This window comes from Aegilops tauschii, chromosome 2, assembly GCF_002575655.3.
Source record: "Aegilops tauschii subsp. strangulata cultivar AL8/78 chromosome 2, Aet v6.0, whole genome shotgun sequence".
In the NCBI taxonomy this organism is placed as follows: Eukaryota; Viridiplantae; Streptophyta; class Magnoliopsida; order Poales; family Poaceae; genus Aegilops; species Aegilops tauschii.
In genome coordinates this window covers 442,852,701-442,868,253 of record NC_053036.3, presented here as the reverse complement: position 1 = coordinate 442,868,253, position 15,553 = coordinate 442,852,701, and positions in this window count along the sequence as shown.

Genomic DNA, 15,553 nt, shown 5'->3' with positions numbered 1-15,553 from the left:
CAGTAGCAAATTTCCCTCAAGTGGATGACCTAAGGTTTATCAATCCGTGGGAGGCTAGGATGAAGATGGTCTCTCTCAAGCAACCCTGCAACCAAATAACAAAGAGTCTCTTGTGTCCCCAACACACCCAATACAATGGTAAATTGTATAGGTGCACTAGTTCGGCGAAGAGATGGTGATACAAGTGCAATATGGATAGTAGATATAGGTTTTTGTAATCTGAAAATAAAAAAACAGCAAGGTAACTAATGATAAACGTGAGCGTAAACGGTATTGCAATGCTAGGAAACAAGGCCTAGGGTTCATACTTTCACTAGTGCAAGTTCTCTCAACAATAATAACATAATTGGATCATATAACTAAACCTCAACATGCAACAAAGAGTCACTCCAAAGTCACTAATAGCGGAGAACAAACGAAGAGATTATGGTAGGGTACGAAACCACCTCAAAGTTATTCTTTCCAATCAATCCATTGGGCTATTCCTATAAGTGTCACAAACAGCCCTAGAGTTCGTACTAGAATAACACCTTAAGACACAAATCAACCAAAACCCTAATGTCACCTAGATACTCCAATGTCACCTCAAATATCCGTGGGTATGATTATACGATATGCATCACACAATCTCAGATTCATCTATTCAACCAACACAAAGTACTTCAAAGAGTGCCCCAAAGTTTCTACCGTAGAATCACGATGAAAACGTGTGCCAGCCCTTATGCATAGGTTCATGGGCGGAACCCGCAAGTTGATCACCCAAACATACATGAAGTGAATCACGTGATATCCCAATGTCACCACAGATACGCACAGCAAGACATACATCAAGTGTTCTCAAATCCCAGTCAAAAAAAATCAAGTGTTCTCAAATCTTTAAAGACTCAATCCGATAAGATAACTTCAAAGGGAAAACTCAATCCATTACAAGAGAGTAGAGGGGGAGAAACATCATAAGATCCAACTACAATAGCAAAGCTCGCGATACATCAAGATCGTGCCAAATCAAGAACACGAGAGAGAGAGATCAAACACATAGCTACTGGTACATAACCTCAGCCCCGAGGGTGAACTACTCCCTCCTCGTCATGGAGAGCGCCAGGATGATGAAGATGGCCATCGGTGAGGGATCCCCCCTCGGCAGGGTGCCGGAACAGGGCCCCGATTGGTTTTTGGTGGCTAGAGAGGCTTGCGGCGGCGGAACTCCCGATCTATTCTGTTCCCCGATCGTTTTAGGGTATATGGATATATATAGGCGGAAGAAGTACGTCAGGGGAGCCACGAGGGGCCCACGAGGGTGGAGGGCGCGCCCAGGGGGGTGGGCGCACCCCCCTGCCTCATGCCTCCCTCGTTGCTTTCTTGACGTGGACTCCAAGTCTCCCGGGTTGCTTTCTTTCCAAAAATAACTTCTCCAGAAGGTTTCATTCCGTTTCGACTCCGTTTGATATTCCTTTTCTTCGAAACACTGAAACAAGGGAAAAACAACAACTGGCACTGGGCTCTGGGTTAATAGGTTAGTCCCAAAAGTAATATAAAAGTGAATAATAAAGCCCAATAAACATCCAAGACAGATAATATAATAGCATGGAACAATCAAAAATTATAGATACGTTGGAGACGTATCAGCATCCCCAAGCTTAATTCCTGCTCGTCCTCGAGTAGGTAAATGATAAAAACAGAATTTTTGATGTGGAATGCTACCTAACATATTTATCCATGTAATCTTCTTTATTGTGGCAAGAATATTCAGATCAATAAGATTCAAAACAAAAGTTTAATATTGACATGAAAATAATAATACTTCAAGCATACTAACAAAGCAATCATGTCTTCTCAAAATAACATGGCCAAAGAAAGTTATCCCTACAAAATCATATAGTCTGGCTATGCTCTATTTTCACCACACAAAGTATTTAAATCATGCACAACCCCGATGACAAGCCAAGCAATTGTTTCATACTTTTGACGTTCTCAAACTTTTTCAATCTTCACGCAATACATGAGCGTGAGCCATGGACATAGCACTATAGGTGGAATAGAATGGTTGTTGTGGAGAAGACAAAAAGGAGAAGATAGTCTCACATTAACTAGGCGTATCAACGGGATATGGAGATGCCCATCAATAGATATCAATGTGAGTGAGTAGGGATTGCCATGCAACGGATGCACTAGAGCTATAAGTATATGAAAGCTCAACAAAGGAAACTAAGTGGGTATGCATCCAACTTGCTTGCTCATGAAGACCTAGGGCATTTTGAGGAAGCCCATCATTGGAATATACAAGCCAAGTTCTATAATGTAAAATTCCCACTAGTATATGAAAGTGACAACATAGGAGACTCTCTATCATGAAGATCATGGTGCTACTTTGAAGCACAAGTGTGGTAAAAGGATAGCAACATTGTCCCTTCTCTCTTTTTCTCTCATTTTTTTATTTTTTTGATTTGGGCCTTTTCTCTTCCGTTTTTATGGCCTCTTTTTTTTTCTTCTTTTTTTTTATTTTTCGTCCGGAGTCTCATCCCGACTTGTGGAGGAATCATAGTCTCCATCATCCTTTCCTCACCGGGACAATGCTCTAATAATGATGATCATCACACTTTTATTTACTTACAACTCATGAATTACAACTCAGTACTTAGAACAAAATATGACTCTATATGAATGCCTCCGGCGGTGTACCGGGATGTGCAATGACTCATGAGTGACATGTATGAAAGAATTTTGAACGGTGCCTTTGCCACAAATACGATGTCAACTACATGATCATGCAAAGCAATATGACAATGATGAAGCGTGTCATAATAAACGGAATGGTGGTAAGTTGCATGGCAATATATCTCGGAATGGCTATGGAAATGCCATAATAGGTAGGTATGGTGGCTGTTTTGAGGAAGGTATATGGTGGGTGTATGATACCGGCGAAAGGTGCGCGGTTTTTGAGAGGCTAGCAATGGTGGAAGGGTGAGAGTGCGTATAATCCATGGACTCAACATTAGTCATAAAGAACTCACATACTTACTGCAAAAATCTATTAGTTATCGAAACAAAGTATTACGCGCATGCTCCTAGGGGGATAGATTGGTAGGAAAAGACTATCGCTCGTCCCCGACCGCCACTCATAAGGAAGACAATCAATAAATAAATCATGCTCCGACTTCATCACATAACGGTTCACCATACATGCATGCTATGGGAATCACAAACTTTAACACAAGTATTTCTCAAATTCACAACTACTCAACTAGCATGACTCTAATGTCACCATCTTCATATCTCAAAACAATCATAAGGAATCAAACTTCTCATAGTATTCAATGCACTTAATATGAAAGTTTTTATTATATCCATCTTGGATGCCCATCATATTAGGACTAGTTTCATAACCAAAGCAAACTACCATGCTGTTCTAAAGACTCTCAAAATAATATAAGTGAAGCACGAGAGTTCATCTAATTCTTTAAAATAAAACCACCGCCGTGCTCTAAAAAGATATAAGTGAAGCACTAGAGCAAATGACAAACTACTCCGAAAGATATAAGTGAAGATCAATGAGTAGTCGGATAATTATGCAACCATGTGAAGACTCTCCCATTTAATAGTTTCAGATCTTGATATTTTATTCAAACAGCAAGCAAAGCTAAAGAAAATAAAATGACGCTCCAAGCAAAACACATATCATGTGGTGAATAAAAATATAGCTCCAAGTAAAGTTACCGATGAACGAAGACGAAGGAGGGGATGCCATCCGGGGCATCCCCAAGCTTAGGCTTCTTGGCTATCCTTGAATATTACCTTGGGGTGCCTTGGGCATCCCCAAGCTTAGGCTCTTGCCACTCCTTATTCCATAGTCCATCGAATCTTTACCCAAAACTTGAAAACTTCACAACACAAAACTCAACAGAAACTCGTAAGCTCCGTTAGCGAAAGAAAACAAAACACAACTTCAAAGTAATGTATTGAACTCATTCTTTATTTATATTGGTGTTAAACCTACTGTATTCCAACTTCTCTATGGTTTATAAACTATTTTACTAGCCATAGATTCATCAAAAGAAGCAAACAACACACGAAAAACAGAATCTGTCAAAAACAGAACAGTCTGTAGTAATCTGTAACTAACACAAACTTCTGGAACTCAAAAAATTCTACCAAAATAGGACGACCTAGACAATTTGTTTATTGATCATCTGCAATTGGAATAAGTATTTTATCACGTTCTGGTGATTTTTAACAATTGTTTTCGTGAACAGAAAGTTTCTGGAATTTTCAGCAGGATCAAATAACTATCATCCAAGAAGATCCTATAGGTCTTACTTGGCACAAACACTAATTAAAACATAAAACTACATCTAACCAGAGGCTAGATGAATTATTTATTCCTAAACAGAACCAAAAGCAAAGAACAAAAAAAATTGGGTTGCCTCCCAACAAGCGCTAACGTTTAACGCCCCTAGCTAGGCATGATGATTTCAATGATGCTCACATAAGACGTAAGAATTGAAACATAAAGAGAGCATCATGAAGAATGTGACTAGCATATTTAAGTCTAACCCACTTCCTATGCATAGGGATTTTGTGAGCAAACAACTTATGGGAACAATAATTAACTAGCATAGGAAGGCAAAACAAGCATAACTTCAAAACTTTAAGCACATAGAGAGGAAACTTGATATTATTGCAATTCCTACAAGAATATATTCCTCCCTCATAATAATTTTCAGTAGCATCATGAATAAATTCAACAATATAACCAGCACCTAAAGCATTCTTTTCATGATCTACTTGCATAGAAATTTTACTACTCTCCACGTAAGCAAATTTGTTCTCATCAATAGTAGTGGGAGCAAACTCAACAAAATAACTATCATGTGATTGAAAATTAAGATCAAGATGACAAGTTTCCTGTTTATCATTATTCTTTATAGCATACGTGTCATCAAATTAATCATCAAAGATAGGAGACATGCTTTCATCATAGTAAATTTTCTCATCAAAGCTTGGGGGACAAAAAATATCATCTTCATCAAACACAGCTTCCGCAAGCTTGTGGCTTTGCATATCATTAGCATCATGGGTATTCAAAGAATTCATACTAACAACATTGCAATCATGCTCATCATTCACATATTTCATGCCAAGCATTCTATGTAATTCTTCTTCTAGTACTTTGGCACAATTTTCCTTTCCATCATACTCACGAAAGATATAAAAAAGATGAAGCGTATGAGACAAACTCAATTCCATTTTTTGTAGTTTTCTTTTATAGACTAAACTAGTGATAAAACAAGAAACTAAAAGACTCGATTGCAAGATCTAAAGATATACCTTCAAGCACTCACCTCCCCGGCAACGGCGCCAGAAAAGTGCTTGATGTCTACTACGCAACCTTCTTCTTGTAGACGTTGTTGGGCCTCCAAGTGCAGAGGTTTGTAGGACAGTAGCAAATTTCCCTCAAGTGGATGACCTAAGGTTTATCAATCCGTGGGAGGCTAGGATGAAGATGGTCTCTCTCAAGCAACCCTGCAACCAAATAACAAAGAGTCTCTTGTGTCCCCAACACACCCAATACAATGGTAAATTGTATAGGTGCACTAGTTCGGCGAAGAGATGGTGATACAAGTGCAATATGGATAGTAGATATAGGTTTTTGTAATCTGAAAATAAAAAAACAGCAAGGTAACTAATGATAAACGTGAGCGTAAACGATATTGCAATGCTAGGAAACAAGGCCTAGGGTTCATACTTTCACTAGTGCAAGTTCTCTCCACAATAATAACATAATTGGATCATATAACTATCCCTCAACATGCAACAAAGAGTCACTCCAAAGTCACTAATAGCGGAGAACAAACGAAGAGATTATGGTAGGGTACGAAACCACCTCAAAGTTATTCTTTCCAATCAATCAATTGGGCTATTCCTATAAGTGTCACAAACAGCCCTAGAGTTCGTACTAGAATAACACCTTAAGATACAAATCAACCAAAACCCTATTGTCACCTAGATACTCCAATGTCACCTCAAGTATCCGTGGGTATGATTATACGACATGCATCACACAATCTCAGATTCATCTATTCAACCAACACAAAGTACTTCAAAGAGTGCCCCAAAGTTTCTACCAGAGAATCACGATGAAAACGTGTGCCAACCCTTATGCATAGGTTCATGGGCGGAACCCGCAAGTTGATCACCAAAACATACATCAAGTGAATCACGTGATATCCCAATGTCACCACAGATACGCACGGCAAGACATACATCAAGTGTTCTCAAATCTTTAAAGACTCAATCTGATAAGATAACTTCAAAGGGAAAACTCAATCCATTACAAGAGAGTAGAGGGGGAGAAACATCATAAGATCCAACTACAATAGCAAAGCTCGCGATATATCAAGATCGTGCCAAATCAAGAACACGAGAGAGAGAGAGAGATCGAACACATAGCTACTGGTACATACCTCAGCCCCGAGGGTGAACTACTCCCTCCTCATCATGGAGAGCGCCGGGATGATGAAGATGGCCACCGGTGAGGGATCCCCCGTCCGGAAGGGTGCCGGAACAGGGCCCCGATTGGTTTTTGGTGGCTACAGAGGCTTGCGGCGGCGGAACTCCCGATCTATTCTGTTCCCTGATCGTTTTAGGGTATATGGATATATATAGGCGGAAGAAGTACGTCAGGGGAGCCACGAGGGGCCCACGAGGGTGGAGGGCGCGCCCAGGGGATGTGGGCGCGCCCCCCTGCCTCGTGCCTCCCTCGTTGCTTTCTTGACGTGGACTCCAAGTCTCCCGGGTTGCTTTCTTTCCAAAAATAACTTCTCCAGAAGGTTTCATTCCGTTTCGACTCCGTTTGATATTCCTTTTCTTCGAAACACTGAAACAAGGGAAAAACAGGAACTGGCACTAGGCTCTGGGTTAATAGGTTAGTCCCAAAAGTAATATAAAAGTGAATAATAAAGCCCAATAAACATCCAAGACAGATAATATAATAGCATGGAACAATCAAAAATTATTGATACGTTGGAGACGTATCATACAACAGCAATGGCTCTTGTGGTTTAGGCGCGACCAGTATTGGTGTAGAGGAGAGGTATTTCTTCAAATCCTGCAGTGCTGCTTCGGCCTCTGGGGTCCACTCCATTGGGCCTGCCTTTTTCAAGATTTTGAAAAAGGGAAGGGCACACTCAGCAGACTTGGAGAGGAATCTGCTCATGGCGGCAACGCAGCCAGTGAGCCGAAGCACATCCTTGATCCGCTTGGGCGCCTCAATCTGCTCAATGGCCTTGATCTTATCTGGATTCGCCTCAATCCCGCGCTGTGACACAAAGAACCCGAGAAGTTTGCCGGACGGAACGCCGAAGACACACTTCTCAGGGTTCAACTTGAGGTTGATCTTGCGCAGATTTGCAAACATCTCTTCTAAATCGTGTATAAGTGTTGCCCTGTCCTTGGTTTTCACCACTATGTCATCCATATAAGCTTCCATATTTCTATGTAGCTGGGGCTCAAAACCAATTTGGACTGCTCTTGCAAACGTCGAGCCAGCACTCTTCAACCCGAAAGGCATTCGCAAAAAGCAATATGTACCACATGGGGTGATGAATGCTGTCTTCTCTTCATCTTCTCTCGTCATGAAGATCTGGTGGTATCCTGAGTAGGCGTCGAGGAACGATAACAAGTCACACCCGGCCATGGAGTCAACAATCTGGTCAATGTGCGGCAACGGGAAAGGGTCCTTTGGACAGGCCTTATTGATATCTGTGTAATCAATACACAGCCTCCACTTCCCATTTGCCTTGCACACCACCACCGGATTGGCCAACCACGTCGGATGGAGTACCCCTCTCACCAAGCCTGCCGCTTCCAACTTCCTGATCTCCTCTGTGATGAACTCCTGTCTTTCCAAAGCTTGCTTCCTGACCTTCTGCTTGACTGGTCGCGCATGAGGACAGACAGCAAGATGGTGCTCAATCACCTCCCTGGGAACGCCGGGGATGTCAGATGCTTTCCATGCAAACACATCGACATTCGCCCGCAGGAAGGTGACGAGCGCGCTTTCCTATTTGCTGTCAAGGGAGGAGCTTAGGGTGAAAGCCCCTCCCGTGCTGTCCTCCTTGACGGACACCTTCTTGGTTTCTGGTGGTGTAGCTCAGGATTTCTTGCTCCTGCCGGTGGAGCTCTCTGGCACGTCCTCGACGGGAGCACAACACTCCGAAGAGGTGTGCTTGCCGGAGTGGGTGCGAGAGGTCTTGCCGGTCTTCTTCCCTCCCGGAGCTTCAGCGGCAGGAGCAAGTGCCTTGGCGGCAGTCGCTGCAACTGCCTCCCGGTAGAGTTGGTCGGCGCAGATCAGCGCGTCCTTCTTGTCGGAGGGGATGGTGATGATGGTCATTGGCCCGGGCATCTTCAACGTGTTGTAGGCGTAGTGTGATGCCGCCATAAACTTGGCTAGTGCCGGGCGGCCGAGGATCCCGTTGTAGGGCAAGGGGATCTCGGCTACATCGAAGACAATCCTCTCCGTCCTGTGGTTCAACTTGCCTCCAAACGTCACGGGCAGCGTGACCTTACCCTTCGGCTGACTCCTTCCCGGGTTGACCCCTTGAAACGTGCCCATTTCCTCGAGGTCTCCATCAGGAATCTGCAGCCTTTTGATCACAACGGGCAAGATCAAGTTCAGACCGGCCCCGCCGTCAACTAGCATCTTCGTCACTTTGAGGTTGCGTATCGTTGGTGAAACCAACAACGACAAACACCCGACCGCAGTTGTGCGATCAGGGTGGTCCTCGGTGTCAAAGATGATATGCGTGCTGGACCACTTCAGCGACTTCTGAGTGTCGAATGATGGCTCTGCCGCTGTGATCTCACGCGCCCACTGCTTGAGCTGGCGGTGAGAGGTATGCAGCGAGGCGCCACCATCGACGCACATGGCCTCTGTAGCCTTCTGGAACTCGTGCTCGCCGTACTCGTCGTCCTCGTCATGATCATCGTCTTCCTGCTTCTTGTTGCGGCCCCGGGCGGGCCTCTCTTGCTGGTTATCCTTGCCGCGGCAGCCTCCTTGGCCGCTATGCTTCTTGCCGGATCCTTCGGCACCATCCTAACCCTTCTCCTTGTCCCGCCTCCCATACTCGGCTTTTTGCTTTTGAGCAAGCATCTCAACTTATCGGCAGTTCTTGAGGTCGTGGCCCTTGGTGCGGTGGATCTTGCAATACTGCTTGTCGGAGCCTCCTGGCTTGTCGGCAGCCGCCAAGGACCGGCAAGCGGCGCACCCAGCAATCTCCTTGCCGGGGTCTTCTGCCTTGGCCTTCTTGGCAGCGCCGGTGTCGTCGGATCCCTCGACGGCAAGCACGGTCTTGCCCTTGCGCTTCCTGTTGCGACACCGACCCTTCTTCGTCGGGGCGGCGGTGTCTTCATCTGTACAGTCGGTTTCTGCGCCGGCGTCCTCGCCGGGGTACTTCCTTCCCTCTTCAGCCCGAGCGCATCTATCGGCCAGAACATAAAGTTCGGCCACATCTTTGACCTTGTTCATCGCTAGCTCTTCACGCATCTTGCGGTTGCGCACATTCTGATGGAATGCGCTGATCACGGCGGCTGGATGAACATCTGGGATGTTGTATTGCACCTGGCTGAATCTCTGTATGTACTTGCACGCAGGTTTTCACCTTCCTTCTGGGGGATGATATGCAAGTCGCTCGCCTGGCCATGAGCTTGGTGGCCTCCAGTGAAGGCACCAACGAATTCATGACACAGATCCGACCAAGAAGAGATGGAATCCGCCGGCAAGTGCATCAACCATGACATGACATTGGGTTTTATTGCCAACGGGAAGTAATTGGCAAGCACCTTGTCGTCGCGAGCTCCAGCGGTTTGCATCGTGATGGTGTAGATGCTGAGGAACTCCGACGGGTGGGTCTTGCCGTTGTACTTCTCGCCAACGTCGGGCTTGAACGTGCGGTGGGATGGCCAGTGGAACTGCCATAGCTCATGGGTAAAGGCTGGGCGACCCACCTCGTAGGGTAGGCCACCGGAGCCTCCCGGTGCTGGGTGGTCCATAGTGGGCCCTACCCGCCTATCTGACTGGTGGCGTGCGTCGCAACGGCGCTCGATGGTGGTTCAAGCGTCTTCGCGGGCTCGTTCCCGAAGAAATTGGCGATGATCGCGGTGGGTCCATGGGTGGGACGACGCTATGGAAAAGTTATCACAGGCGTCATCACGACGGACCGACACCCGCGGTGGCTGGCGTGGAAGAGGAGAGTGCACCATGGCTACAGCACCTCCGGTGCTTCCACCGCTGGCGTGCCGGCCTGAGGGCCCTGCTGGTCGTGGCTCATCCTTGTTGGCGACGCCGACGAGGCTCCGGATGGTGGCTCTCTACTCGTCGAGTTTTTTCGCAGCAGGAGGAAAATCGAGGAGCAGCTGCGTGCGTGCCAAAGCTTCCACTGGCGTGGGTGGCGGCGAAAGCTGCGTGGACCGTGACGTGCTCCGACTTCTAACCATGTTAGAGGGAGCACTATCACGGCCTTGCGGCTGCGCGCCATTTCCGCCAGCACTTCGGCGCGCAGGCTGGCCTCCTTCGTCCCGCGAATGATGCACGGGACTTTTCGCACGGCGGTGTCCAGGGTCACCAGCGTGGCGACGCTGCTCGTCGTGCACAATCTGGGAAGAGCGCGGCGTGGGCATCTTGGAGGTCGCTGCGCCGCCCGTAGGTGGCACGGCACCGCCCTTGGAGGGCCCCGCGCCGCCTGCGGGGGCTCGGCTCCATCCTTGGGATTGGCAACGTGCGGCCCGTCGTCTGGCGCATGAACGACGCTGCTCGCCAGGCTTTGACTGCCAGAGAGATGTTGGTGTTCGCGGGCCGCGCCTCGGGTTCTGTCCACGACCGCCCGCTGCTCGCCCGCACCGGTATGGGCCGCCCGACTCCAGACGAACTGATCACCGTGATCGTCTTCTTCTTGGGAGCCATGGCGATGAAGAACTTCTAGGCTAACTGCTAGACCGGATTTTCACAACTGCGCCTCCCTACCTGGCGCGCCAAAGATGTCGGTGGAAACGACACCTATGGGATCACTGGAATCCCTTCTACGGTTGGTGGGCGCGGGGTTGTGCAAAGAGCCGGGTCTGACGGTCAGCACAAGGATCGTTTATCCAGGTTCGGGCCGCGAGGATGCGTAATGCCCTAGTCCTGCCTTGGTGTATGTATTTGAGTGTTCTTGAGTTCTTGAACTAGCTACGGTGTGTCTCTAGTCCAAAAGATCCGAATCCTTCTCCTGGACGCCTTGGGCCTCCTTTTATAGACAAAAGGGGTCGCCACAGTGGCACACAGGAGGTGGAAAGGTGTACAGTGGATGAGTCTATCCTCTGGCACCGTCGGACAAACGCATTTAATGCGCTGCTGACGTGCCCCTCTTGCTTTATCGGGGACGGCAAGGAAGCTCGTCCCAGTTGTCGCCGCTTCGCCTGGCTGTGACGCGCGTCCGAGTTGACGAGGCGTTGTAGCGCCACGTTGGCTGGCTGCTGGGCTGGCGCGGTGGCGGAGTCTTCACGAAGATATGCATGCCACCACGCAGGTGCTAGCTGAGCCGGTGTAGAGGCCGCACGCTGCCACGCAGGTGCCTGCCCAGCTGGTTGAGCTGGCAGCTGCATGGGAGTGGCGGTGTAGTCTTGGCAGACGTGGGCCTGGTCGCGGCCCCGTAAGTGTCTTTGGCAAGGGCCTTGTCGGGGCCCCGGCAAGGGTCTTCCCGCGACATCGTGGTTGTCTCGGCAAGGGTCTTGCCGGGGGTCTCGTGGATCTCCTCGGCAAGGATCTCACCGAGAATCGTTGTCTTCTGGTCCTCATCTGATCTTGTGTGCTTCTGATCTTGACAAAGATCTACATGCCACCAGAGAGGTGCCTCCCGAGCCTAGGTTCTAATGTGGTTGACGGCGTTGGAACCCTTGTCTCAGGGGTGGCGCGCTCTGCTGGCATCGGGCAAGCTGTCCCGGCAAGGCTCTTGTCGGGGCTGCGGAGGTCGCCCCGGCAAGAGATCTTGCCGGGGGAGTCCACCTCGCCCTCTTGCTCTTTGTCGCTCTGGTCTTGGCGTTGCTCTGCCCGTCTTGTGCCCTTGGCTTCCCTCCTCTGCCCTACTTAGTGTGGCCGTGGGCATGGCTCTGGCTGCCCGTGCACAAGTAAAGGGGTAAAAAGGAGTGCCCCTACTTTTGTACACCGACAATATGTATAGGATCTGAAACATTATTATGGATATGAGATCCCCTGTTTGATGCTTAGTTTAATAACTTCGTGAATGTTGTGAAGGGGACCCACTCAGCATTTGTGCCTTATGGCCACGAAGTATATCGCTGTCCTTGTAAAGGGCTAGGTTATGGAGGTAATTCGAGGTGACAGTAAAAGCCTACTGCCCCTAACCTTGACAATTTACCAGGCAATAATGGATAACCCTTAGAGAGGCCGCGTCCATGGGGTGAACCTTAATTATCATGAGTTGTAACCCTTTGGAGGAGACTATGATGGTGGCGTGTGTGGCACGAATTCTATCTCAAGTAGAACGTGTACTATACCCGGCTCCGCCCAACATAATTCTCAACAGTGGCTCACGTATCCATCCCATATTTTTCCCAAGCATAGGTGCATAGAAACATACCAATGGGGATTCAGGACTCCCTGAGAACGCCTTACTCTTCTGTTGTTTCATCAGTTGCTCTAGTCATTGCTCTTTATTTACTTTCGTACTATTTACTTTAAAGTTTACTCTGTTACTCAATTATCATATATATCCACCCTCACTTTGCTTTAAGTCTACAATTATCTGCAGTCACAAAAACACATAATTCACTACAAGAGGAAAAACTCTAATACCTATGCTCCCTATGGGATCGACACTCTTACTTTGAAAAGGCTACAACTAAACCTTGTGCACTTGTAGGCCATCACGGTACTACTCCATCTCGATGCCGACCAACTGGTAGCCTATTTCTTCAAAGAGCCGAATCACCAAGCTTTGATGGTGATGTCCCTCTACTTCGCCAGGGATGTTATCTTCGCCAAGGACGCGCTCGAGCCTCGCAACAGACCGTTGGCGTGGTGAATAGCACGACCATCAACAATGACATCACGGCTGAAAGGATGTTGCACAACTGCGACATAGATGCTCACTATCCATTCCTAGCGGGGCATCAGGCTATCGATGTCCACCGAAGCCAACGGTTCGAGGGGTGGGACCATGGTGCAATGTTGCCGCTCTAGCTCTTCTGAGCGTTGGCTGGCCAAATCTGCTTCAAGGGTCCTCCGCATCCTAACCATTGTGCGTCGAATGGCCGCCACACCCATGCTGGCATCCTCATCGATGGTCCATGGCGCCTGCACCAACCAATGACGCTCTTGCTCTCCGGCCTGCTCAGGCTCGTTCGCCACCTCCAGGAGGTTGACAAAGGAGGTGGTTCTTCGGCGGCCTGACATGCTTGGAATATGTGTATATGGGTATGGGAGGCTGCGTAGTGTCACTGTGGTGTGTTGTTGCCTCCTGGGCCTTATAGCTAGCCACTCGCTGGTGGCAGAAAACCGATCGAGGAAGAGACGACAAGTGGTGGCATGGTCTGCGGGACACACGTATATCGCCATTAATTTCTGCACTAGGGCATCTGCGGGTTGGTTCAGGCTAGTGCATGCCATTAATGGTTGGACTGGGGTTGGTTTCTAGGTACGAGTTTGAAAGTGCAACTAATCCCCGGGTGGTTTTGGTAATTCATAACAACATATAGCTCATTGAACTAATATCCATTCAAGTTTAATATTTCAGAAAGTTCAATGAATGGCATGGCATGGACAAGAGATGTGGACCCCTCAAAATGCTAAGTACCCATATTGGCAAAAGCTCAAGACTCTTCATTTCTATTTTAGTGATCCAAGATCACATTGACTCCATAGGAAAACCAATACTATTAAAAGGGGATGATGTGGTGCTTAATGGTCTACTTGCTCAAAATGCTTAGTGATATTGCTCCAAAAACCCCCAACCACTTTCTCATTGCAAATTTGTCCAAAACTCAAAGTCAAACTTGGCCCCACCGAATCATCCTATCCGGAGCCGCCGAGTTCACATGACATAGCCACTGCCAGGAACCCTAGACAGTTCGGTCACACCGATACGGATCTCGGTCTCACCGAGATGGCCTTCCAAACTCTCTGTTGCCTATTGCAATTACTTCGGTCTCACCGAAATTGTGATCGGTCGCATCGAGTTGGCTTGACATCTTCCTGTTGCCTTATTGCTTCACTTCGGTCTCACTGAGTTGGTGCATTCGGTGCCACCGAGTTGATGTTTGCCCTAAGCCCTAGCACATCCGTCCCACCAAGTTGTTCTAGTCGGTCCCACCGAGATTCCTAACATTCACATTTTGAACTGAATCGGTCTCACCGAGTTCTTCTATTCGGTCTGACCGAGTTGGGTCAAATGTGTGTAATGGTTGGATCTTATGTGGAGGCTATATATACCCCTCCACCCCCTTCTCCATATGAGAGAGAGCCATCAGAATGTGCCTACACTTCCAGTTTACATTTTCTGAGAGATAACCACCTACTCATGTGTTGAGATCAACATATACCAATCCTACCACAAGAATCTTGATTTCTAGACTTCCCCAAGTTTCTTTCCACTCCAATCATATTTCCACCACATCCAAATATGTGTGAGAGAGAGAGTTGACTGTTGGGGAGACTATCATTTGAAGCACAAGAGCAAGGAGTTCATCATCAACACACCATCTATTACCTTTTGGAGAGTGGTGTCTCCTAGATTGGTTAGGTGTCGCTTGGGAGCCCCCGACAAGATTGTGGAGTTGAACCAAGAAGTTTGTAAGGGCAAGGAGATCGCCCACTTTGTGAAGATCTACCCGAGTGAGGAAAGTCCTTCGTGGGCAACGGCCATGGTGGGATAGACAAGGTTGCTTCTTCGTGGACCCTTCATGGGTGGAGCCCTCCGTGGACTCACGCAACCATTACCCTTCGTGGGTTGAAGTCTCCATCAACGTGGATGTACGATAGCACCACCTATCGGAACCACGCCAAAAATCTCCGTGTCATCATTGCGTTTGCACTCTCCAAACCCTTCCCTTTACCTTCATGTGCAATATTTTTACTTTCCGCCACTACACTCTTAGAATTGCGTGTGTAGGTTGATTGCTTGACTTGTGCTAATTGCTAAAATCTGCCCACAACTAAAATTGGGAAAATGTTAGATTTTTATTTGGTCAAGTAGTCTAATCACCCCCTCTAGACCTACTTTCGATCCTACAAGTGGTATCAAAGCCTTGTTCTCCGTTTGGCTTGATTTCCATAGCTTTGGTGATCATAGACTTGGCTTCACAACCTAGGAGAGTATCGTGTCTAGCGAGGGAAATTACCACTGTAGAGGTCCTTACTTTGATGGTACTAATTTTGCTAGTTGGAAGCATAAGATGAAAATGCATATTCTTGGTCATAACCCCGCCATTTGGGCTATTGTGCGTATTGGCTTGCAAGGTGATTTCTTCAAGGACGGAAAAGAACTGGATCATGAAGCGATCG